Source organism: Uranotaenia lowii, chromosome 2 (genome assembly GCF_029784155.1).
Source record: "Uranotaenia lowii strain MFRU-FL chromosome 2, ASM2978415v1, whole genome shotgun sequence".
Taxonomy (NCBI): domain Eukaryota; kingdom Metazoa; phylum Arthropoda; class Insecta; order Diptera; family Culicidae; genus Uranotaenia; species Uranotaenia lowii.
The window spans coordinates 206,303,887-206,331,175 of record NC_073692.1 but is presented as its reverse complement, the minus strand read 5'-3'; the positions used below and the strand labels follow the sequence as shown (position 1 = coordinate 206,331,175).

Here is a 27,289-nt window from a genome sequence, read left to right as displayed (position 1 = left end):
CAAATTTGAGCAGTATTTGAATAAGAAAAATAGTCATGTGTTAGACAAAATTTATTAGCAAGCGATATACCTATTGAAAGGACTAACAAAATACATCTCCTAGTTTCAATCAATCATTTAAAAAATCCAGAAATACATGGTTGAAATCAACTAAGGCTTTTTAGGTCAAAAGCTTCATTTTCTAAAATTAAGCTCCTGACGACAACATAAATCATTTGAAATAAAAAATTTAAAATTTTTGGCTTTAGCAAACATTTTTAAAATAAATTATTCATATTATTTCAGCATTCACTTTATGCACCCAAATAAATGAATAATTGAATTCAATACGTTGAAGATTATTCCTTCAGTGATTGCTAAAGCTTAGATTACTGAGAAAAAATATCTCTGGTTTGACCTGCATGAATCTGTAGTTATGTGGTGCGATAGGCTTTGTTGAAAATTTGTGAAAAATTTTGAAGGACCAATACAACGCCAAATCACTATTACGATATTTTCATGAAAAAAGGTTAAAAAGAAGATTTAAAAAATTATTTCAAGGCTCGAAAATAAAAGGCAGAAAAACGGAGAAAAGTCATATACGAAAATAAAAATGAATAACTTGCTAGTTCTGAGACTGAAGCTTTGTTTGTGTGCTTTTTAAAAACTTTGGGTACACAACACATCTATTTTTTTAGATACAAATAGTTCAGTTTAAAAAAATTGCATCTGTTTAGAATAAGTTGTATACTAATTGTTATTTTTAAAACAACAAAAATTTAGCCTGTTATTGAGATTTCAAAGAGGATTTGAAAAAAAAACTCATTGAAATCTCGCTATTCTTAACGAATGCTGATTAAGTTTGATAAACTTCAAAACAGTATATCTGGTATTCCGAATTCTTTCCTACTGGAAATAAGAATTTCAACATCAAGTTTATAATCAATATTTAATCGTTTATGTCATGGGGTGCATCAAACTCTATCCTTTTCAATTCAAATTGAATAACTGAAAAGTTTTGTCACTATTTTCCAGTTTTACAAGTTATTACTCGACAAAGTTGAAAAGGGTATTGGGGATTGAAAGATTGATTCAAAATTTATTTTGGATATCTTAATTCTTCGTTTCACAAAATAAATAATTTGCAACAGCTTTGATATAAAAAAGTGAAAACCGTAGCTTTTTTTCTTGATAGACACATTATTCACAGGTGTTAAAAATAAACATTATGAAAATAAGGGTTATATGATTTTTTTAAAAACAAGTTCGCGTTTGATTAATATTTCAAACGTGGTAAGGATCACAATTGAATATTAGTTTAAGTTCTTTTCAGACAACATTATGAACCTATTTAGGGAAAATGAACAGTTTAATCAATAATCTATATGTTTATAGTGTGTGAAAAACATTATTAAAAATTTATAAAAATAAGCTACAATAAAACCCTGTTTTGCTATTTGATCCTTTCCGCTTGTTGCGACAGCGTTGAATGAAATATGAAAATATCGGTTCAGTATATTTTTTTTTTTTTAATATTTTGTTGAATAAAAAATAATAAAATTGCAGCTGTGAGATGGAAAGCCACAATTTTACACCGAGGAGCCGCAGGTTGCCGACCAGTGCCCTAGAGAATATTGCAAAATTTTTTTTTGCATTAATGAGGGCTTAGCAAATCAAGATTTTTTTTTTAAATCTAATAAAATGTGGGCATTTGATTTCGAATTTTTCTAGGCATAAAATCCGAAAACATCTAAACTGAATACAAAGAATATTAAAAAAATTAGGTTGAACACTTTCAATTCAACTCTAAACATATTTTAGATAAAGCTAGTCCATAAAAATTGAGCCCTATTTGAGCTTTCGGTTTTTTTTAAATAATGAAAATATTCTGGCTAAAGCCTAGACCATTTTGAATATTTCAGGAAAATATGGAATGCTTACCTAACAGAAAACAATTCATAATTTTTAAACTGCGACCCAGAGATGGGTCTTGACTCAAACATTCAGTCAGCGAAACTTTTTTTGAAGAGAAATGAATCCAACTGTGTTAGATGAAATTTCGGGGACTAGATAAGAGAAAATCGATGTTGAAAAACATGCGAAAAAAATTCACCTTGTCTCCCGGTAGGACTTGAACCCACATCTTGCGCCTCTCCGGGGCCCATGTATTAACATTCTACTACAGGAGACCAACCTGGCGTATGAAGAGACAAGGCGAATTTTTTTCGCATGTTTCTAAACATCGATTTTCTCTTATCTAGTCCCTGAAATTTCGTCTAACACAGTTGGATTCATTTCTCTACAAAAAAAAAACAATTCATAATTTTCTCTTAATAAATGAATAGAGCGCACATTTTTGGATATGTCATAATTACAAAATTTTCTCTAAATTTAGGAAATTTATTGCTTATTTAAAGGCGGCTGGATTAGCTATCTCTTTACATTGTCAAAATTTGAATAAATAACAGTAATTATCATTATAAGATAAACATTTTTAGTGCAAAAAAGAGGTAGAGTAACAAAAAAACCTTCTTTTTTATGTACAATCACGTTGCAAAACTACAAGGTATTTTGCATTTTCGTTGACTTTTACATTTTTCGTTTGAGGAATTTTTCAAATATGAAATATAGGATAGATTTATGTTTGCCTGAACTATCTTAAAGTATTTTATCGAGTAATGTCCGGGAAAATGTCGGATATTATTGAAATTTAAAAAACATATGAAGAAATTGAGAAAAAACATTGAAAAACGTTTTCTCGAAGTTTGTTGAAAATAAATGAATAAAACAGGAAAATGTGGAATATTCATATAAGTATGAATATAAAGTGTAAAATTAATATCAGCTTGTCAATCATTATTGAGATAAGTGGTGTACACTCTTCACCCTTTTCTTAAAATCAATTTAAAAAAAAAAACAATAATGATAGTTGTTTGAATTGAACCAATCGTTAACGCTGAGTTTGTCTATTGAATCTCAGATCCAATTTCAGTATTAGATTTGAAACTTGAATTAGAACTAATCAATTTGATGTAACCGAAGTATTTATTCTGAAGTATTTGTATTTTAAAATTATCCTCTTTTTAAATTAATATACTGAGTTCAGCATATCGTTTTCCGATTGACCGTTTTAAAATATGTTCGACATAAAAACATTCTTATAGTTGGATTGCGAATTTCTTTGAGTGGTTCTCTAGACATGAATATTTATATTTTCCAAATTTTTCAATTTATCTTCCAGATTTTACAATAAAGATTCAATTCATTGAAATTTTCAAGTCTTGTTTTGTTGTTTGTGAACTCGAGATCTTTGTTTAAATTACCGAACTTATTTGGATCTTTAATCTGATTTTATTATTACAGATAATTTTTATTGATTCTGTGTTTGTTTTGAACATTTAATCTGCATTTTGAATTGTTGTGTTCACATGCAAGTTCGTCAAATTTGGAAATGCATTTATAAAAAGTTTCTGATTTCCATTTCCATTTCGATCTAATAGAAATCTTATTCTTTATTTAAACCTCAATTACGTGTCATTCGTGATATAATATTTTTAAAATTTTAAAAACATAACATGAAATCGTTTTTCCTGTGTTTTGAAGATATAAAAATACAAATTTTGATTGTGAATCATAAATATAACAATAAATAAAATGCAACAATAAAACTATAAATGTTTGCAAAGAAATCCATATTTTTAATCTGACAAAATTCATAAGGTTGCAATCTTTTCGAATTTTTTAAAGTTTGAAGCGTAGGTTTGTATTATAGTTAAAGTTTCCAATTATTCCTGATTCAAAGTTCAGGTTTTCAGTATATTAAGTAGTTGACATACTGATTAGCAAATTACATCACATTTCGATGTTTTGATCACCATATAGATCTTCTTATGAAAGTATAATAAACTCTCAAATCTTTTCCGCTTATGAAATATGAATTTCAATTTAGATTCATTATCTTACAACATGGAAATCTGAAATAGAATGTTAAATTTTGATTTTAATTAAGGTTTGCTGCTTTGTTGAAGTTTTTCAAGTTCTCAAGTCATAATCCATGATGTCAAATTTGATTTTTTTTTTAAATTTTGAAGTTTTACAGCAGCCTCAATCGTAATTTTTTTTTTCTGAAATGCTTGTATTAAAACTTGATAAATATTCTTAAAAAATTCTATTGTAATTTTATCTTTAAGAAAAATTTTCAGAAATTCATATTTATGATTGGGAATCTTATAGTTTGCAGATGAAATGTTTGACAAATTTATTTGATTTTGTATAATTTTTTGAGTTGATAAAATAAATTTGTGATAAAAGAACTGTTTGTTTTAAATCCTGATTTTTTCATGATTTTCAGTGAAAAACCTTTTTTTTGTTAAAAACCGATTTTTATAACATTAACATCTTTGAAATTCATAAAAAACACACAAACATATTAAATTCAAAAATAGTAATTTGATACATGACTGTTACCATTAATCAAGAATCTGTAATCTATTTTTTAAAGCATACAAGATTTATGATGAAAGTTTACTTAAAGTTCAAGTGACCACACATAATTCAGAATGGGGGTAGGCTTAAAAGCGGCACGTTATCCAAACATACGGGAAAATTGTGTTTAAAATCGTATGTCCTGGAAATTTAGCAATAAATTATCTTAAATATTAATTAAACTTGAATTCTTATTTTATTTCCCCACTGTTCGTGATAACTTGAACAATTATTCACATGATTTCCGATTTAATTTACATTCTGTTTTCATAATCTAATACATAATTTTTTACATTCTGTTTTCATAATCTAATTCAAGACTAAATACCTAGATATTTGACTTTTTATTTGAAATTTCTAAGTTTTGATTTGAATTTAATTTTAGATTTATTTAACTAAATTTAACTTTATTTTCGGCTTAAGAAAAAATAGAGTTTTGGTACATATTTATACTATTTACAGCGCTAAAAACAGAACCAAATTAAACTTTGACGATTCCGGGATCATATTTACGTCTTACTTAAATAAAAAAAAAGTTAATCACTCGATGTTGATGATATTTTTGCTGTACAGCTGTTGAAGGTTTCTAAATGTTAAATAATATATATTTCAATTCATATACTAAAGTTGTTGGAGGCCGTAGTACGTTAAGGATTTGGTTAAAAATATTATACGAATTTTATTTTTATAAATCAATTGGAAATTTGATTAAATGTTCAATTAAGTCTTCCTAATCCTGCCCTATGATTTAGAGGAATGTAATGAAAGCTGTTGTGAGGAATGCTAAATTGTTCGTATGAAAAATTTCTAATATCAAGTGTTCTCTACCGCTTGAAATTAAAAATTGTTTTTGTATCGAAGAATTCATTCCTGTACTCAAAAATAGTGAAACTGGATTTCGTGGTTTTCAAAGAGATAAAATATGGATGGCACGAACATTGAATTATCTTCTTGTTTTCGAGCGCCGTAGTCGAAATATGCACCGTCGCATAAGCAAAACGAAAATTCGCAACAAATATCGATAGCCATACATAAATTCCCTGTCATCGGTTCCAGCTCAAGATAATTTATCCATACAACAACGGAGTGGAAAGCATTTTAATGCATTTCTTTTAACCGATGAATTTTTGATGTTTCAGTTCTGAAAGGTTATGCGATATTGCTCATAAAATATTACTTAACGAATACTGAACCATGGTTATTTTAGTTTTGAATACAGCACACTGAAGGTCAATTCAAATGCATGGACGTTTAATTCAACAGTTTCTTTGTTTATTCTGATAAGCTACGACTCAAAAGGATTTACATATTTTGAAGTACCCACCCATCAACATTGATAGGCAGCTAATCGAGGACTCAAGTGATTTGTGATGCTCCCTTGACCATGCACTTAGTGTCCAATTGTGCTAATGATGTGTTGTGCATTTTAAAAATTCCGAACACGAATATCCACTCAGCATCGATGCAAATTGTGGCTTAAAATCGACTCGTCTAAAGCCGGTGGGTGGCTTGCAGGTGGAAAACAAAAATGAAACCCAGGAAAAATCAACAACAATGATCGGCCAGTCGAAATCAACGGTGGCCATTTGAAGCCACCCCGTATGTCATTTCCATTTCCCCACTTTTACTTTCGGCCCACATTTGCATAAGGGTGCAGCCTATCTAGCTGGCATCTGTCATTCACTGGGATGTGCCCATCAGCAGGATGCAGGACCTGTGTGCTTAAATTAAATCTCCCGTGGAAACGTATCAACCAGCAACGGTCATTCGGCATTTGGAAATTACCTGGCTCATACAGTGTGTTCAAAATAGGTACATATATCTGAGATTTTTTCTGATGGTTTATTTTTAAAAGTAAGATTTTTGATAAACTGATAGTATCGTATCATTCGCTCATTTGATGCTTTAGGAAAGACTTTGGAGTATTCGTGCATATCCAAATTAAAAAAAAATGTACATGACGAGCTTACAATGGAACACTATTTTCTACAACACCCAAGAGAGAAATATCTTTGAGATCACACTAAACTGGTTATGAAAAATTTCTAGCTATAATACAAGGCAAGCTCCAGAAAAAAAGATTCTTCAAGAACAATCATTCATAAATGTGTTTGAGAAAGATGGCGTTAGTGTTGTTCAGAATTTTTGGGCTAAGAACATCTTGCTTGGAAGTTTATTCGGAAAGCATATTTTTTCTAAATGTCTTACACAGGGGCGGTCCTAGAGTTGGCTCTTGGGGGGGGGGGGGGGGGGGGGGTGATTTTCCAAATTTTCAAAAATCAGTCAATATGAAGGAACGTAATATCTGGTGAAAAAACGATCATTTTGAAAAAGCTAAAAAACGAAGGGGTGGTGGGAGGGGGATGAGGGTTGCCACTTTCAAATATAAGATGCACATTGCTCCTCCTCCTCCACTTCAATTTCACTGAAAATCAGAGGTATTTCGAAAAATATGAAAAAAGAGAAGTATATAAAATCTTATAACAAACTTTTTCAATATTTATAGAACAACCAGCATATTTATAATATTCACTGCAAAAATGTTAATAAAAAGAAAATTGTCATCATTTGTATATCTAGTAGTTTGAAATTGTCTCTTTCAAAGATATTTAACGAATTTCTTGTTATAAATGTCATCTTACGAATGAAAATTATAGACACGTTGTTGAGCTTCTGAATAAGTGCTAGGCCGAACAAAAAGTATGGTTTTTAGATACACCGATACACCATACTGAGGGGTGATCCCAAACTTTTGGACGATAACTTAAGTGTCTATTTTATTAATTAAAAGTACATTCTTAAATTTTTGCACAAAATTTTTTGATTGTATTTTGAGAAGTATAGAATAAGGATTCTAATGCAACTCAAATTTTGAAATTTGGTTCACCCTATCGCGAGATGATTGGCTTTGATTATTGAGTGCGATTTTTTGAAAATGTTCTAACTTTAGGTTAAGTTTTAGGTGCAAAACTAAAACATTATTTCTGGGCAAAATAACTCCGAAATAGCTATTGCTCATTATCTTTCAAATGAGATCAGAAGATTTGCAATATGTACTAAGACGGCTGAGATATGAACGATCAAAATTTGCATGTTTTTTAGCGGGTGATCCCAAACTTTTGGCCTGCAGTGTAATACAAAATTTTCAATTTTAATTGTACTGAAACAAATTAAATAGCAACAATTATAAAGCAATTATAGATAGAAGCCATGAAGAGTTAATTTAGTGAAGAGTATTTATCAATTACAATTGAAATAGCCAAACATTCAGATGTAGAGTATTAAACCTTAAGCTGGATTTTAACTCAGTATTTCAAAATTATTATGTGGATGAGCTGAAAGCAGTTTCGGCGATATAATTGGTGTAGATCTTGAAATCCAGCAGTATGCAGTATACATCAAAAGTCACAAAAAGCTCTTTCAAATGTTAGCTTGAGGGATTGCCTTGTTGCCGAAAAAATAATCGACTGATAACGGGAAAGTATTAATCCACAAGGGAAAAAATAAAACATTGGCAAACTGATTTTGGAAAATTTACTGTACACTATTGCTAAAAAGTGCACAAATTTTTTTCAATGAATTTTAACCTTGTATTTTCAAAAGTTATACCGAAAAACAGAGCAGATAAAAAAATACAAATTTTGCATTCAGTACCCCTGAATAAGTCGGTTTTAAAATTCTTAGCACCTCAGAAAATGTGAATTTTGTTTCCTTATGTTATAATTGTGAATGCATATTTTGAATTTTATAGATGAATTTAAATCTCTTTCTCAAAACACCAATTCCTTCATATTGAAACAGCTTTTATAAATAATTTACAAACACTGCTCACATTTCTTCTTTTGATTTATTGTTGCTCTGGAATCTCTTGTGTTTTATTAACACACTAACTTGAATATAGAAATCTTTAAAGGTTTTTAAAACTTAAACTTTAACTAATAAAATATAAAATTTTCATATTTAATTTCTATTTGGTCTGCACTTGAATCATTCTACGGTCATCCATTATATGAATGCTTGATGTGATAGATTTCAAATTAAATAAACCAACTGTAAACAAAAGAAAAAATACAGAATTGGAAATTCTAAATTATACTTGAATAACAGATTCGTCTTGGCTTTTTATTTTCGAAGTAAAGTTTTATTATAGTATTTTTCCGATTCCTTCGGTTTTTAAGATATTTTGAGCTACAAAGAAAAATCCTAATGAGGAACTTTCTGTTACCGAATCTTCCTGGAAAATGGATTTCATGCGGCCCAAACCTGTTGTACTTTTATTACGATTGAATTTATTTTGTGAAATATTGGTGTCAAACAGAAAGATTAGAAGGTACCAAAGACTGTCAATTATTGAAGTCACACGTTTCTTAAGCGCCTACTAGAAAACTGATCACACCAATGGAGAATGTGACTACAATTAAAATTCCTTACTAATAATGCAATGTAACACTTAAAGACCAAATGCATTTTTTCACTTCTTAGAATGGCCAAGATCTGTTAATCCATGAAACATGATAGTAATTTCTGAAGATTAAAGGAAATTGCCAATCTTATGATTCTTCACATATGTATTTTTTTCTTATAACTGACCGAAAAAAAAATACATGGTTAAGGCAATCAAAATGTATGGTATTTAAAAAAATGTCCCTACATTTCACTACCTAGCTCAAATGTTAAGTAGATAAATGGTTAGCAAATTCAAAATGAACACTCTAAGTAATTCAACAAAAGTTGATTGGTATAATTCGGTCCCTAAAATTGCAATTTACAGCTGCTTGAGTTTGGTAGACCGACTTCTCTTCAATCTTGAGCCTTTAAGTGATAAACAAACTTTTTCGTTGATTAAACACCCCCACGGAGTGGAAAATTTTTGAAAATTCAAAAGCACATCTACTAGGGGAAGTTCAACGTTTTTATAGAAATTTGAGCATTTACGAGTATTTTGTAACGGTTTTTTGCCGCTTGGGGGGGGTGTTCACCCCGATCACCCCCCCCCCCCATAGGACCGCGCCTGGTCTTACATCTAATTTAAAGCTTGTTTCGATAGAAGTTTATCGTACAGGGTAAGTGAGTCCTATTTTTGGCATGATCTTTTTCTTGGCATGCTAAAATGCCTTTTCATGTTTTCACGTCCATTTTCCACTTTGAATGAATTTGGATTGAGAAGGGAATAATTTATTTAAAGACTTTGCATACAAATTTTTTTATTGATTGCACTTTATTCGAGTATATAGTTAACTTTTTTCGATCTGCAAACGAAGCAATAATTTTGGAAATCATTATATGATAATCATTAACATTCATTTGAAAAATTTGATGCCTGCAGTTCAACTCTGCGAAAAATTCTAAAATATGACTAAGATAAGGGAATTTAGTATTCTTTAGAAAGAATTTATAATAATTTAGATTTAGATGAATGTGACAAAAGTTACCTTCGAAACAATAATTCAGAATAGAAATTGAATTATCAACACAAAAATCATAAATCTGGAATAAGATGAGATTGGTAATAAAAAAATATTCATGTTAAGAGAATCGTTCATGAAATTTGCAATTCAACTATGATAGCTATTTTTTATAAAAATAATTTGAGGTGTTCATTTAGCGAGTGAAAAAAAGATTCTTTAGAACAGTCTTAGAATTTCTTTCACACTTGTGATTCAGTGCAACCCCTCCCTGTTATCACATTAAGCTCAAATTTGACATACGGCCTTCTGATGATTTCCTTAAATTATCCAGTCTTCTTTTGTAAGTATTTAGATTTTCAAGTAGGGATTTCTAATAAGTTTTGAATCTGTAATAACTCTTCACAGAATCATTTTTTTGTTTTTTTTTGTTTATTTGTGACACTTTACCAACGTTTTGTTATTCGTGTTCACCAAGATAATAAAAACAACATGCTTTGTACAGCAATGTTTAAATGAACAAAAAACAGCATCATTTAATGACATCGGTATTTAAAAGTTCAACGCTGGTGCTGATAAAAAATTGGTTCGTTTTATATTTTTTACTTGTAGTCTTCAATCCCAACAAAATTTTGAAAATGAAATATATATAAGTTTTGTGAAAGTTCTAAGACCCAGAATTTATTTAAAATCAAATCTTTAAAAAGTGGACTAATTTTAAAGATCGCAAAATGGAGAAAAAAGTGTATTAATCGCGACGAAATTCAATATCTTCCCTTCTACACGAAACAAATCCATGAAAAAGTACTTTCTTGAAGTGAAAATGTCCGGAAAATGGATTGGACGTATTTAGATGCCGCACGAGCTTACGAACGGAGTAATAGTGTCTTTTTAACCCCCAATACCTCTTTTTTTTTGTAAACAATCCAGGAAAAACTTATTTAGACTTTGAAAATTTGAACAAAAATAGCCCTATCTTCTTCATTTTTTCTGAGAAATCGAACGGAGGCTGTTTGAGCCAGCACACGCTTCGGAGAATGGATATATGGCTGTTTTTACCCTCAATTCCCCTATATATTCCTCTATATATCCTCTATATATCGAAAAAAATTTCTAAAAGAAAGTATTTTTTCAAAGATTTGTTTCGTGTAGGAGGGAAGCTATTGAATTTCCCATTTTTCCCCATTGTGATCGTGTTTGCGGAACCTTTAAACATATTTTTTTAAGTGGGCCCAAACAAAAGTTGGTTTTTCACACAAAAATCCAGCATTTGGAGAGTGAGCCCCGGGATTCCCAGAAATTATGCAATTTCGGGATACCCTAATGTATGTACATACGTTCTAAGGTGCTCTAAACAGGAATATGGAAAAATATGTCAATCATGCTTTTGGTGCCTAGGTCGAGGGCATTTACTCAACACAGAATAAGTTTGTCAAAAAAAAATTTAAATTAAACTTAAAAAAAAATTAAATACACAAGTTGTAGTTTAGTAAAACATTCAAAAACTAATAAAATAACACACAATTGTAAAAAATCGCACCTAGAGAAAATAAGACGCCCAAATAAATGTCTTACCTGAACGAAAAATGAGATTTCTTATTTTTTGCGAACAAAATGTTAAAGATGCTTACCTGAAAGAAAACATGGAAAGAAATTGAATAATTAATATGGAATCCTTTTCATTATAATTTTAATGATTTAACAAGTTTTAAAAAGTAGATTTCTCAGCACGAGTCATAAGTTTATCCATCTAGGCACGTCAAGGGCTTGAACAATTGAGTTTTGCAACGAATTGCGTACACAATTTTTTGCAATACCGCAAAATATCCTTCAGAATCAAGTTTTTCAACCTAAAGAACATATTGTTTCGATCCCATTTGAAAAACTGTATCAAAAAGTACTACTTTACTACTATTTTTCGGAATTAAAAGCAGGCCTTTTCAAAACCACACTTCGTAATGAAAAACAAATACAAATGTGTATTTGATAGCTTCGCATAACCCATCATTTAATTTACCTCTCTAGAAGTGAGAGAGAGAATATTTAGAGTAGCCAGAAGGAAAGTCTGTCAGTTTAGCCTCCGAATGTTTGAAGCTAGGATAAGGCATTGAAATTAAACTACTTGTTCTTAAACCGTCAATAAAACCAGTAATTATTATTAAACCCGTTCAATAATTTAAAATTCGAATTCCGAAACAACGAGCCTGATCTTACACACATTTTTCAAAACATCCTCAATTTTGTAGATATAGTTAATAGTTAATGGCCGATTTTATTATAATAGAATGCATTGAAAAAATTCTTTCATATTCCTCAATTGCTGATAATAAGCGCTCTTCTTTGTCAAGTCACAACCGCGTTCAATTGAAGAACGTTTGATTGGATGATTTTATTGGTGGAAACTTCAAACAACGGCAGTGAATATTTCAATTTGTATTTATTGGGAAAAATAAAGCAAAAACCAAGAAAATGTTTTTTTTAAGGAAACTAGTATGTACATGCTTGAGTAAAGATTGAAAGGAGATTTTTTTTGGCTTTAAATCAACAATATCTTGTTATCAATATTTTTCCATTTAAGACACGTATTTTTGCAGATTTTGACTCATATGTTGATCAGATTTTCATTATCGAGCAAGTTGAAAATATGATTTTAGCCCATATCTTAGTTTGAAATGAATGGGGAATACAAGTTCTTCATTTCTGAGAAAAAAACAAATTAAATATTTTTATTCTACGGTCTTCTTAAAATGTAGAGACATTTCGAAGTTTTTCATTTTAAATTTCGTTTAGTCTGTTGGACGTTTAGACTAGTAATAAAAATCCTTTTTAAAAATATCAAATTTTGAAATTAATTTCATCATCCATTGAAAAAAGCAGGTTCCAATTTGTCAATCTTTTCTTGTACAGAAGATGTTTCTGTAAAATTAAATCTTCATCTTCCCTTTCTTATACAAGAGACGTTTCTCTAAAATTAAATTTTTGTATCTACCATTATTGATTTTCAATTGTATTTTTTGGAATGCGTATTATTTTGTTTTAAACTCTTCGAATTTGATTTGTTGAAAAGGTTTTTTTGGCTTTTTTTGGATATCACATTAATTTTCAAAGTTCCGCACAGTAATTTTTCAGTTTTTACATATGTCCGAGAATCAAATCATTATAGACGAAGGCCAGTAGTTTTGTCCACTGGAGGGGAGCGAAAGCCACAGTAGCTCGGAACTTCTGGATAACTGGCAAAAAAAACGTTTTGTGATCCTAAAATCCGCCGAAAAACGTCGATGAATAAAAACCACATTAAAGCGCGGCGATAAACAAAATTCCAATATGTCCGAGAATGCGATAAATATCATTCAAAAACAAAAAAATATATTGAAATTCTTATTATACAATATTGGAGTGCATTGAAATTAGCTAAGATTACTAAATGTGTAGTTAATGTAAATGTAATCCGTTATTGAATGCAGAACAAAACATTCCGGATTCATATTTTCCTTATGTATACCACATCAGACCGCTTCAAACAATGACTTTATGCTCCCATATGTTTTTTCGATGCCTTTTGGGTTACCAAGCATCAGTGTAAAATTTGAGATGATCTAGTTGGTTCCTGAGTTAGCGCAACGCGTTTAATTTTTGTATGGAAATTTGTATGGAGCATGATATTTTTGCACATCAAATCATCCAGAAAATTCAATTAAGCTTGAATTTAATTGATTTCTTTTGTTGATTTTGATTTTGGGTTTTTGAATATTCTTAAGCTTCATATTTTACTAACATGACCAGCAGCTGTACATTTCATGAAAAAAGTTATAACCATTTTAAAATAAAAATTTTGAATCCTATGAAAAGTATTTAAAAATGGCAGATTTTGCTTGTTAGAGCTTTTAATAACTTCATGGAATATTGTTGCGAAGGTTTCATAAATCAATAAATTCCCTGGCTATGCAAAAGCAGTGTTTTTATTTTTTTTTATTCTCATCCTACGGTTACATTGCTATCAAATAAGTAGTCAAAAACGCTAAGTTAAAAAGAATTTAAAAAAATTGCATTACATCGAATATTTTTGCCTGGGTAAAAGTAAGGTTTGTGCTTTGTTTGCATGAATTGTACTGCAAGAATCAAGGAATATTTTTCATCCAAAGTTATTATTTTGGAACTTTCAGTACAACTCTGATGATTTTTGAATGAAAAATTATGTTTTCCCATATAAATTTCCATACTAAATTTAAACTCGTTGCGCTTATTCAGGTTTAGATATATCGCTTCCAAAAAATTTGTTGCTATTTATTGCAGAAAAAAACAAATTAAGTTATGGGAGGTGTAAATATTTAGAATTTGAAATTTACATCTAAAGCTTGCAGCAGCCTAATACCACAGTCTACGTATTAAAATTTCATAAGGCCTTTTGCTTTATTAATTCCATTTTAAAAATCTTAGTTAAGTACAGAATCAGAGAATCATTGTTTTTTGGCGTTAGATGTGTGATTTTATTTGATTTGTTTTTTTATAAATCGACGCATTCAAATGATTTGTATGAAAATTTGGGTAGATATAATAATTTTCACAAAAAAGTGGTCTTTCTGGGGTCAAATTTAACTATTGTTTATAAGCCCTCAATTTAGTAAAAAAATAGCTAAATCCAGTTTGACAAATATTCTCTCAAAGGATTTTTTCTCCCTAAAGCCACTTTAAAAATTTAAGAAACCATCAGGGTTTTTTATTGCCAGAGAGATACTCAATTTTTTGAATGTTTTTCTCACAAACAGGATCGTGAAAGTAACAACACATCAAAAAAGTAGAAGCATAAAGCACACTTTTCATATAAAATATAAGTGACCATTGGAGTGAAATTTAGCCATACGTTAATTCATGTGATTTTAAGTGACCTTCGAATAAAAATTTTCTCAAGTAAGCGGCCAAGTGAATTGAAAATGATCGACCATGTGGATTATAAGTGTATGCTCAGGTCGTTCAAATTTTTCGGTAAAAGCGATTTTTCTGTAATATTTTTTCTCTTCTATCTGACCACAATTTGACACTAATACCAAAACGTTGGTAAAGTGTTAAAAAATACAAAAAAACTTAGACCACAATGATTTTTCAAGGGTTATATTTATTCAAATTTATTTAAATCAATCAGACATTTAGAATTTTTAATCATATTTTAATTCATTTGTTTTGCCCGAACTATTGCAGAAAAAAAGTTTCGATTCCGAGAAGCAATAATCGTTGCGAAAGCCCTCTCAGGAACCTTATTTGTATCAGAATCTAAAAAAAATAAAAATGAAAAGATACAACCTTTGATTGATTAATTGATCACTCATTGGTTGTTTTGTTGATTCCTCATGAAAATTGCAACTTTTTCCTATCTCCAGTTTTAGTTGCTTTTTTGTGAATCGCTGCAAATTCCGAGCGCCATTGTCAGCTCTAAAAAAATATCAATACTTAAAATCCAATAAATTACTATTCTGCTCTACCGAAATGTTCCGTTGAGTTCAATCGAAACAGAAATTAAAAGTGCATTTAATCGAGGATAGAATTTCAATTCACTTAAAACTTAAGTGAAGACCAGTGAAATGTAAATGAACCCCTTAAAAGGAAAAAAGTTCAGTTGTTCCTTAGTTCTAAGTGAATTTTAAAGTGTATTTTGAGTGTGAATTTCGGTTCAGTGTATGTATTTTATGCATTTTAATCTATATCGAGATACATATATTCTGAAAGATGTGTTTCGTTCCAAAATTTATCCATGTTAAGAATATGTAGTTTGAATCCTTATCTGGTTTCTGGAGTTGGACGTAATTTTTTGTCTTTTTCTTTGAATTAAATTAAATTAATTAACATAATAGTGTTTTCTCCACAGTTGTGTTTCATAGCAGGATGATTTGTATTTTAAACATTTCTGAACTTTTTCGTGCGTATTTGGGAAAGAAAAGGTTAAAAAATACAATAAAAAGTTGGCATTTGATGTCAAATTTTCTAATAAAAAAATGGAAAAATATCGAGGCAAATCTTAACAAAATCAAGGTTATAATCTAGAAAATTCAATAATATGTTAAACAAATTATAAAAAATTCAAATTTTTCATCGAAGCATAATACCATTATTCTAATTATATTGTTGAAAAAGATTTCTCTTATGAATACAAACTCTAAACCCTATAATGAAAAGTAAATAAATCTGGGTAGTACAACAATATACAAATCTTATTATGACATTTTAACTGTTTAGCTGATAATTTTGTGAACATGAAATTTACCCAGCCAACCTAATATCGCATAAAAAATGAAAGCTGAAGTCGTTAACACCAGCGAATTTCAATCAAATATGTAAAAGGTCGTAAAAATGATTACATAAAGTCGGTTTAAATCGGATATGATAAAAAGTCCACCATGTTTGCAATTTTCTAAGACGATTTGCTCAACTTGTTCTCGCGCGCGGGTTTCAAGTGAGAAAACAGCCTTCTTGTTCTCTCTGCGACCAGCAATTCAACCAGATTCCTAAAAATCAGATGGTGTATTTTAAAGAATTGTCCAATGAGAGAAGCAACAAATATTGTCGCCTCATGCGGTTTGCATGCGTTGAGAGCGAAATTTGCGCTCTTCTGAATACTTTTAGGATATATACGAATAAAGTGTTGAATAACGTCCAATTTGAAAAGACGCTTTAGACAGAATTTGAAAATATTTTAAGCAATTCAGTGTTGAAAAGTGAACATTTCGAGACTGAAAACAATACCGAAAAGTGCCACTTTTCAACACAGAACTCTGTGTCGAAAAGTACATTAACCGACCCATCAAACATTTTGGTAGCTTCATGCTTGTGCTGTTTTTGATATACTTTCCGTATACATTATACAATGATCGTATGAAAGTTGAAAAATCAGCATTTACCTACCAAAGTGGAGGCAATAAACATACATAAATTTCATTTCTTTCTAAAGCGACAAAAACTACACCAATTGGACGTTATCCAACACCTTATTCGTACCTATCGGAAGAATGCAAGAGAGCGCAAGATTTTGCTCTCATAGGCTTCAAAACGATGCCAGCGACGATACTTTCCAATTCTCTCATTGGTCAATATTACTCAATTCCCATCTGCACTGCTGACTGCTGAAGGACATTATTATGATTTTCTCACTTGAAGCCCTCGCGGGAGTAAAATCATTTAAAAATTTATAAACATGGTGGACATTCTATCATATCGGATTTAATCTGACTTCAGACGACATTTTATACGATCTTTTCACTATGCAGTTGGAATTACGATTTGCATCACCATTGTAAACGACATAAATTATAATTTCTGATACGGTTTCATGTTTGCTAGGGGCTTACTTGATCAAAAATTTTCTGTCGTTGGCATAGTCGTCCACATGTCGTTATTCGTTGACATACTTGACATTCTTGTAGGTGAATTAATAAATTTTCAAGTCGAGTTTGCATAAGATTTTGTATGCAACTCGTTACAAACACGATTTTAGCGCTAGGCAAGCCTCGGTGAATATATGTTCGACTCGTACTGGAAAAATCCAAAAATGCTGTATATTCAACAGAGATATTTTTCAAAATCACGTTATGTTATTCTACTCTTTGAAATCACTTCAATATTTGATAATGAGACTTTCTCACACGGTAACTTAACTCTGGAGCTGTCTTATTTTTTTCCTTTTAAGTTATCTTTCCCCATTTTTTGGTCATCAATCAATGTGTTCATTGCCTATTTTTTTTTCTTACGGACGTGGTCTTTCATATTTAAGTTAACCTTATATCTTTGAAAATAATTTCTTAAATTTTAGAACGATTCTCAACATACATAAAAAATGTACTCCATTTATCTGAACCGCACTGTGCTCGCTGTAACACCCAAAGTTTAGAGCGGAGGAGGCATATCCTGGCGCTTTCGTGGTGGATGGACAGTTTGGCAGTTGTTGGACTGACGGGAAAATTTTCCGAAGCCTCGGAGCAACTGACAGAACAGAGTCGCTTTTTGCAGTGCTGAACACAGCTGACAGATGAAAGAAGGAAAAAAGAGAGTAAAAAAAAAGATAACATCCGGTTCATCAGTCGCTCCAAACCATCATACCAAGAAATGGGAAAACGAGCCCATCGGCATTGGTCGGTCGGCTGGTTTGAAATCTTCTTTGTACTGAATGATGGGAAAGACTGTTTTTTTTCGAGCGACTGTTTCAATGCATCATCCGTTTTCAGGCTGAACGAGTATTTTGAAAAGATGAAAAGAAGGAAAAGCATTTGGTCCGAGGGGGATGTAGAAACGATGATGGTACACCCACGTGAATTTTCTATGCCACGCTTTGTGTGGATTTTCAAATGAGCTGCTCCGAAAAGTATGACACTGGAAATGAGGCGAAGGTCTACACTTATATTGTTGTATAAGAAGTATTTCCGTTTGTAGAGTGCTTTCTAACCATAATATATTCTTGATTTTTTAATAAAAATTATCAACATCAATACACAATTTCAGTCTGTAAAACAAAGGTACAATGCAACACACGTTGGTTGTTATTGTTTATTATATGCTTGGGATGGCCCAAATATTCAAATTCCTTAAAATGCAATGCACTTTCAGAATTTCACAGGAAGAAAACAATTATAAACCATTGCAATGGTGGAAACTTGTCGGTTAGTTGTACCAGAAATTCCCTTTTTTTCTATCCTTTCTTAAAATGTCAGATAGAAACATAGTTGGTTGAAGTTGAAAAGTTTTCTCCTATGCTAGCGACTTGGAATCTGTGTAAAACTAGCTACATTTATAAGCACGTTTTCAACGATCTTCCACAAACCCACCAAAAGGGGGTGAAAAGTGTGTGTGTGGGTTGTGGACTTTCCTGTTGTACACTTGTTCTTGAAATGCATCTGCTAGGTTGCAAGGTAGAAAATCAGAAGGATTTCTCGGAAATCCCCTATCTTTCCCCACTATTCAAGCTTCACTTTTACCCTCACACGTGATGTCACATATTTCATTTTAAGATATCCTTTCGGAAAACTTCACCACACAACTAGGCCAGCAGCAGTTTCTGGCAAGCATATGCAGCCCGGTGTTTTCCCCATTCAGAATGCCTGTTATTGTCTGTTTGACGAGCAGGAAAATCACGCGGGAAGCAGCTACTTCAAAGAGCATTTCATGGCTTATGATTTTCAATACAGCTACAAGGTTGATGTCAGGCAGGGTGGGTCTATAAATCAAAATTTCAATGGGAGGTTCAAAATTTGAGATAAAAAAAATTGAAGATTCATGATTCGGATTTAAGAGTCAAAACTAGACATTCAAATATCTGCTCTCTGGAGCCACCATTCTTAACATTTTCAAGAAATACGAATTATCAGTTTCTCAAAATGAATAAAGACTCAAGATTTAAATGCCTACTCTCTGGAGCCACCATTTTAAACATTTTTGAACAAAACGAAACTTTAACTTTTCCTAATCAAGAGTCCAGATTCAAGATTCAAGACTCAAGACTCAAAACTTAAAACGTAGTACACAAGACTCAAGACTCAAGACTCAAGACTCAAGACTCTATAACGAGAGCCCCGACACACTTCCGTTTCGTTAGCGGGTGGCTTAAGCGCCACTTCCTTACGGAAGACCACCCACCTAGTCTTGGTTTGCCCAGCTGAATGAGACTCGGACGTGAGTTCCTTTTTTGGTTCCCTATTTTGGGAAAGAAGCAGAAGGGTCTCTGAAAAGGGATCCGTACTTCGGCTTCGAATTCGAATCCGCCCCGAAAACGAGAAAAGCCCGCAAAATCACGGAAAGGGGGATTATTCGTTGTTCGCTAAAAAGTTGAACTAGAGAAGTCTGAAAACTAACGGACGAATTCCCACCCTCTTAACTTGATCAGGAATGAGAAAAGACCGTGATTGGATTCGCAGCCAATCACCACTGTAAAGAAAGCAAACGCAACAACGAATAACCTGTGACCCCCTTCCCAATGCCCCAATTATGTCATCATCCCTCTAGTGTTTCCGGTCCAAAATACCTGAGACGATTTAGTTAGGTACAATCATTGGATCCTTTTTATTTCGGGCTCTACTGTCGTGTGTTCGTTTTACAATGTTGTGTGTCTGTTTCGAATTTCTGCTGTTAGTGCTGGTGGAGACGCTTGGTTTTTCGATCCTTTACGGTGCGCTCAATCGTTAAAATTTTCCCCATACAAACGATTTGAATTTTCTTTGCGGGGGTGGAAATGGGCTACTTTTCCGGCTCGCCAGTCCAAATTACGTCGATCGCATATAAAATTATCGTCGTAGGATGAAATTTTCAAATTGCAACATAAGCGGCTAAAGTTGCATGCCGTTCATAAGGTGTACATGTACATTGAGCGAACCATCGCTAATAAACAAAGTAGGCCATAGGTGAGTACTCACGTTATTTCCTTATACTAACGGGGTTTTTTGATGTTTCCCCGGTTCTGCTGCTCCTCGCGGTGAACCGCCGATGTGCTCTCCCGGCAGATGCGCTGGTGACGGGTTATCGGCAAAGATGATGAACCGCTATGCAGGTGATAATGGCTGAACGCGTGGTTGGATCTAATGTGATCCCATGCGTTCAGCGAAACTTTTTGGCCGAGATCTCCCGGCTGCCACAGCTGGTCGAAGATTTCGTCGAATCGAAGTCTTTTGCGAGGGTGTTTGCAAATGCTAAACCCTTGGCACTGCTGCGTGCTCGTTCCGGGGTGTTGTTTCGACAGACGGTTTCCTGGTTGCCTTGGTGGGTTCTGGGTCGTCTCAGGAGGTTTCCGGATCGTCACGGCGGGTTCAACGGTCGATGAACGGCTGCTTGAGAAAGCTGTAGTGGGCTTCTCAAACCTGGCTGAGTAAGCACTTTTTATTCGCTTTTTTTGGCACTACACTTTCCTGCTATTTAACCTAAGTGTAAGCACGCGAATTAAACGGTCTTCACCCAACTGAATTTCAAAGTTAAGTGATTCAGGAAGTCGCATTTGCAATCAGCCTTCTTGAATCTAGTTCAACTTCGTACCGGAACTACCCGATACGAAGACCTTATCGAGAAGTTAAACAAACAACTCTCTTTTCCGCGATTTTACAATGCAGCCTTGTCTTCCCCTTCCAAACCCGAGTCCAAAGACCAAACCTTTTCTCTTCCAAACTTAGGTGCACAAAGGCATCCCGAAAGAGGTCATTCACCTGGTGCACAACAAGCTTGCAGTCGGTGATCATCTGGAATATGACTCTCTAAACCATACTTTCTACTCCAAAAATGTGTCGGGTGATCGAATACATCTACAGGCGCGCTTTGATTTTAATGATGATCAAGTTAATGATTGTTTTAGGGTGGTACCTGGCGGGAGGATTTATTCATTCAACTTTCTTCGTTGATTTTACTCTTCGAAATCTTTATTTGAATTTTATGTTCTAAGTGGAGGTATTTTATGAGTAATTATTTTTATTGCTATTGTTTCATTTTATTAAGTTTCTAATTGGCTCTTAAATAATTATTTTAAATGTTATAAAGGAATTTCTGTTGTTGGTTCTACTAATAGATAGTGTACCCGTTACAACTCAAGACTCAAGACTCAAGACTCAAGACTCAAGACTCAAGACTCAAGATTCAAGACTCAAGACTTAAGACTCAAGACTCAAGACTCAAGACTCAAGACTCAAGACTCAAGACTCAAAACTCAAGACTCAAGACTCAAGACTCAAGACTCAAGACTCCAAACTCAAGACTCAAGACTGAAGATTCAAGACTCAAGACTCAAGACTCAAGACTCAAGACTCAAGACTCAAGACTCAAGACTCAAGACTCAAGACTCAAGACTCAAGACTCAAGACTCAAGACTCAAGACTCGAGGCTCAAGATTCAAAACTCAAGATTCAAGATTCAAGACTCAAGACTCAAGACTCAAGAATCAAGACTCAAGACTCAAGACTCAAGACTCAAGACTCAAGACTCAAGACTCAAGACTCAAGACTCAAGACTCAAGACTCAAGACTCAAGACTCAAGACTCAAGACTCAAGACTCAAGACTCAAGACTCAAGACTCAAGACTCAAGACTCAAGAATCAAGACTCAAGACTCAAGACTCAAGACTCAAGACTCGAGACTCAAGACTCAAGACTCAAGACTCAAGACTCAAGACTCAAGACTCAAGACTCAAGACTCAAGACTCAAGATTCAAAACTCAAGACTCAAGACTAAAGACTCAAGACTCAAGACTCAAGACTCAAGCCTCAAGATTCAAGACTCAAGACTCAAGACTCAAGACTCAAGACTCAAGACTCAAGACTCAAGACTCAAAACTTTAAAAGTAGTACACAAGACTCAAGACTCAAGACTCAAGACTCAAGACTCAAGACTTAAGACTGAAAACTCAAGACTCAAGACTCAAGAATCAAGACTCAAAACTCAAGACTTAAGACTCAAAACTCAAGACTAAAGACTCAAGACTCAAGACTCAAGACTCAAGCCTCAAGATTCAAGACTCAAGACTCAAGACTCAAGACTCAAGACTCAAGACTCAAAACTTTAAAAGTAGTACACAAGACTCAAGACTCAAGACTCAAGACTCAAGACTCAAGACTTAAGACTGAAAACTCAAGACTCAAGACTCAAGAATCAAGACTCAAAACTCAAGACTTAAGACTCAAAACTCAAGACTCAAGACTGAAGACTCAAGACTCAAGACTTACGTCTCAAGACTCAAGACTCAAGACTCAAGACTCAAGACTCAAGACTCGAGGCTCAAGATTCAAAACTCAAGATTCAAGACTCAAGACTCAAGACTCAAGAATCAAGACTCAAGAATCAAGACTCAAGACTCAAGACTCAAGACTCAAGACTCAAGACTCAAGACTCAAGATTCAAGACTCAAGACTCAAGACTCAAGACTCAAGACTCAAGACTCAAGACTCAAGACTCAAGACTCAAGACTCAAGACTCAAGACTCAAGACTCAAGACTCAAGACTAAAGACTCAAGACTCAAGATTCAAGACTCAAGACTCAAGACTCAAGACTCAAGACGCAAGACTCAAGATTCAAGAATCAAGACTCAAAACTCAAGACTTAAAACTTAAAACGTAGTACACAAGACTCAAGACTCAAGGCTCAAGACTCAAGACTCAATACTCAAGACTTAAGACTGAAAACTCAAGACTCAAGACTCAAGAATCAAGAATCAAGACTCAAGACTCAAGACTCAAGACTCAAGACTCAAGACTCAAGACTCAAGACTCAAGACTCAAGACTCAAGACTCAAGACTCAAGACTCAAGACTCAAGAATCAAGACTCAAGACTCAAGACTCAAGACTCAAGACTCGAGACTCAAGACTCAAGACTCAAGACTCAAGACTCAAGACTCAAGACTCAAGACTCAAGACTCAAGATTCAAAACTCAAGACTCAAGACTAAAGACTCAAGACTCAAGACTCAAGCCTCAAGATTCAAGACTCAAGACTCAAGACTCAAGACTCAAGACTCAAGACTCAAAACTTTAAAAGTAGTACACAAGACTCAAGACTCAAGACTCAAGACTCAAGACTCAAGACTTAAGACTGAAAACTCAAGACTCAAGACTCAAGAATCAAAACTCAAAACTCAAGACTTAAGACTCAAAACTCAAGACTCAAGACTGAAGACTCAAGACTCAAGACTTACGTCTCAAGACTCAAGACTCAAGACTCAAGACTCAAGACTCAAGACTCAAGACTCGAGGCTCAAGATTCAAAACTCAAGATTCAAGACTCAAGACTCAAGACTCAAGAATCAAGACTCAAGAATCAAGACTCAAGACTCAAGACTCAAGACTCAAGACTCAAGACTCAAGACTCAAGATTCAAGACTCAAGACTCAAGACTCAAGACTCAAGACTCAAGACTCAAGACTCAAGACTCAAGACTCAAGACTCAAGACTCAAGACTCAAGACTCAAGACTCAAGACTAAAGACTCAAGACTCAAGATTCAAGACTCAAGACTCAAGACTCAAGACTCAAGACGCAAGACTCAAGATTCAAGAATCAAGACTCAAAACTCAAGACTTAAAACTTAAAACGTAGTACACAAGACTCAAGACTCAAGGCTCAAGACTCAAGACTCAATACTCAAGACTTAAGACTGAAAACTCAAGACTCAAGACTCAAGAATCAAGAATCAAGACTCAAGACTTAAGACTCAAAACTCAAGACTCAAGACTGAAGACAGAAGACTCAAGACTCAAGACTCAAGACTCAAGACTCAAGACTCAAGACTCAAGACTCAAGATTCAAGACTCAAGACTCAAGACTCAAGACTCAAGACTCAAGACTCAAGACTCAAGACTCAAGACTCAAGACTCAAGACTCAAGACTCAAGACTCAAGACTCAAGATTCAAGACTCAAGACTCAAGACTCAAGACTCAAGACTCAAGACTCAAGACTCAAGACTCAAGACTCAAGATTCAAGAATCAAGACTCAAAACTCAAGACTTAAAACTTAAAACGTAGTACACAAGACTCAAGACTCAAGGCTCAAGACTCAAGACTCAATACTCAAGACTTAAGACTGAAAACTCAAGACTCAAGACTCAAGAATCAAGAATCAAGACTCAAGACTCGAGACTCAAGACTCAAGACTCAAGACTCATAACTCAAGACTCAAGACTCAAGACTCAAGACTCAAGATTCAAAACTCAAGACTCAAGACTAAAGACTCAAGACTCAAGACTCAAGACTCAAGCCTCAAGATTCAAGACTCAAGACTCAAGACTCAAGACTCAAGACTCAAGACTCAAAACTTTAAAAGTAGTACACAAGACTCAAGACTCAAGACTCAAGACTCAAGACTCAAGACTCAAGACTTAAGACTGAAAACTCAAGACTCAAGACTCAAGAATCAAGACTCAAAACTCAAGACTTAAGACTCAAAACTCAAGACTAAAGACTCAAGACTCAAGACTCAAGACTCAAGCCTCAAGATTCAAGACTCAAGACTCAAGACTCAAGACTCAAGACTCAAGACTCAAAACTTTAAAAGTAGTACACAAGACTCAAGACTCAAGACTCAAGACTCAAGACTCAAGACTCAAGACTTAAGACTGAAAACTCAAGACTCAAGACTCAAGAATCAAGACTCAAAACTCAAGACTTAAGACTCAAAACTCAAGACTCAAGACTGAAGACTCAAGACTCAAGACTTACGTCTCAAGACTCAAGACTCAAGACTCAAGACTCAAGACTCAAGACTCGAGGCTCAAGATTCAAAACTCAAGATTCAAGACTCAAGACTCAAGACTCAAGAATCAAGACTCAAGAATCAAGACTCAAGACTCAAGACTCAAGACTCAAGACTCAAGACTCAAGATTCAAGACTCAAGACTCAAGACTCAAGACTCAAGACTCAAGACTCAAGACTCAAGACTCAAGACTCAAGACTCAAGACTCAAGACTCAAGACTCAAGACTCAAGACTCAAGACTAAAGACTCAAGACTCAAGATTCAAGACTCAAGACTCAAGACTCAAGACTCAAGACGCAAGACTCAAGATTCAAGAATCAAGACTCAAAACTCAAGACTTAAAACTTAAAACGTAGTACACAAGACTCAAGACTCAAGGCTCAAGACTCAAGACTCAATACTCAAGACTTAAGACTGAAAACTCAAGACTCAAGACTCAAGAATCAAGAATCAAGACTCAAGACTCAAGACTCAAGACTCAAGACTCAAGACTCAAGACTCAAGACTCAAGACTCAAGACTCAAGACTCAAGACTCAAGACTCAAGAATCAAGACTCAAGACTCAAGACTCAAGACTCAAGACTCGAGACTCAAGACTCAAGACTCAAGACTCAAGACTCAAGACTCAAGACTCAAGACTCAAGATTCAAAACTCAAGACTCAAGACTAAAGACTCAAGACTCAAGACTCAAGACTCAAGCCTCAAGATTCAAGACTCAAGACTCAAGACTCAAGACTCAAGACTCAAGACTCAAAACTTTAAAAGTAGTACACAAGACTCAAGACTCAAGACTCAAGACTCAAGACTCAAGACTTAAGACTGAAAACTCAAGACTCAAGACTCAAGAATCAAGACTCAAAACTCAAGACTTAAGACTCAAAACTCAAGACTCAAGACTGAAGACTCAAGACTCAAGACTTACGTCTCAAGACTCAAGACTCAAGACTCAAGACTCAAGACTCAAGACTCGAGGCTCAAGATTCAAAACTCAAGATTCAAGACTCAAGACTCAAGACTCAAGAATCAAGACTCAAGAATCAAGACTCAAGACTCAAGACTCAAGACTCAAGACTCAAGACTCAAGACTCAAGATTCAAGACTCAAGACTCAAGACTCAAGACTCAAGACTCAAGACTCAAGACTCAAGACTCAAGACTCAAGACTCAAGACTCAAGACTCAAGACTCAAGACTCAAGATTCAAGACTCAAGACTCAAGACTCAAGACTCAAGACTCAAGACTCAAGACTCAAGACTCAAGACTCAAGATTCAAGAATCAAGACTCAAAACTCAAGACTTAAAACTTAAAACGTAGTACACAAGACTCAAGACTCAAGGCTCAAGACTCAAGACTCAATACTCAAGACTTAAGACTGAAAACTCAAGACTCAAGACTCAAGAATCAAGAATCAAGACTCAAGACTCGAGACTCAAGACTCAAGACTCAAGACTCATAACTCAAGACTCAAGACTCAAGATTCAAAACTCAAGACTCAAGACTAAAGACTCAAGACTCAAGACTCAAGACTCAAGCCTCAAGATTCAAGACTCAAGACTCAAGACTCAAGACTCAAGACTCAAGACTCAAAACTTTAAAAGTAGTACACAAGACTCAAGACTCAAGACTCAAGACTCAAGACTCAAGACTCAAGACTTAAGACTGAAAACTCAAGACTCAAGACTCAAGAATCAAGACTCAAAACTCAAGACTTAAGACTCAAAACTCAAGACTAAAGACTCAAGACTCAAGACTCAAGACTCAAGCCTCAAGATTCAAGACTCAAGACTCAAGACTCAAGACTCAAGACTCAAGACTCAAAACTTTAAAAGTAGTACACAAGACTCAAGACTCAAGACTCAAGACTCAAGACTCAAGACTCAAGACTTAAGACTGAAAACTCAAGACTCAAGACTCAAGAATCAAGACTCAAAACTCAAGACTTAAGACTCAAAACTCAAGACTCAAGACTGAAGACTCAAGACTCAAGACTTACGTCTCAAGACTCAAGACTCAAGACTCAAGACTCAAGACTCAAGACTCGAGGCTCAAGATTCAAAACTCAAGATTCAAGACTCAAGACTCAAGACTCAAGAATCAAGACTCAAGAATCAAGACTCAAGACTCAAGACTCAAGACTCAAGACTCAAGACTCAAGATTCAAGACTCAAGACTCAAGACTCAAGACTCAAGACTCAAGACTCAAGACTCAAGACTCAAGACTCAA

At 33.8% G+C, this 27,289-nt stretch overlaps 1 protein-coding gene across 1 annotated transcript in view; it reads right to left on the bottom strand.

The window, feature by feature from the left end:
* LOC129745733 (metallo-beta-lactamase domain-containing protein 1) overlaps positions 1–27,289 on the bottom strand; it is a 536,297-nt gene that overhangs the window by 62,962 nt on the left and 446,046 nt on the right. The gene's annotated exons all lie outside the window — the stretch shown is intronic.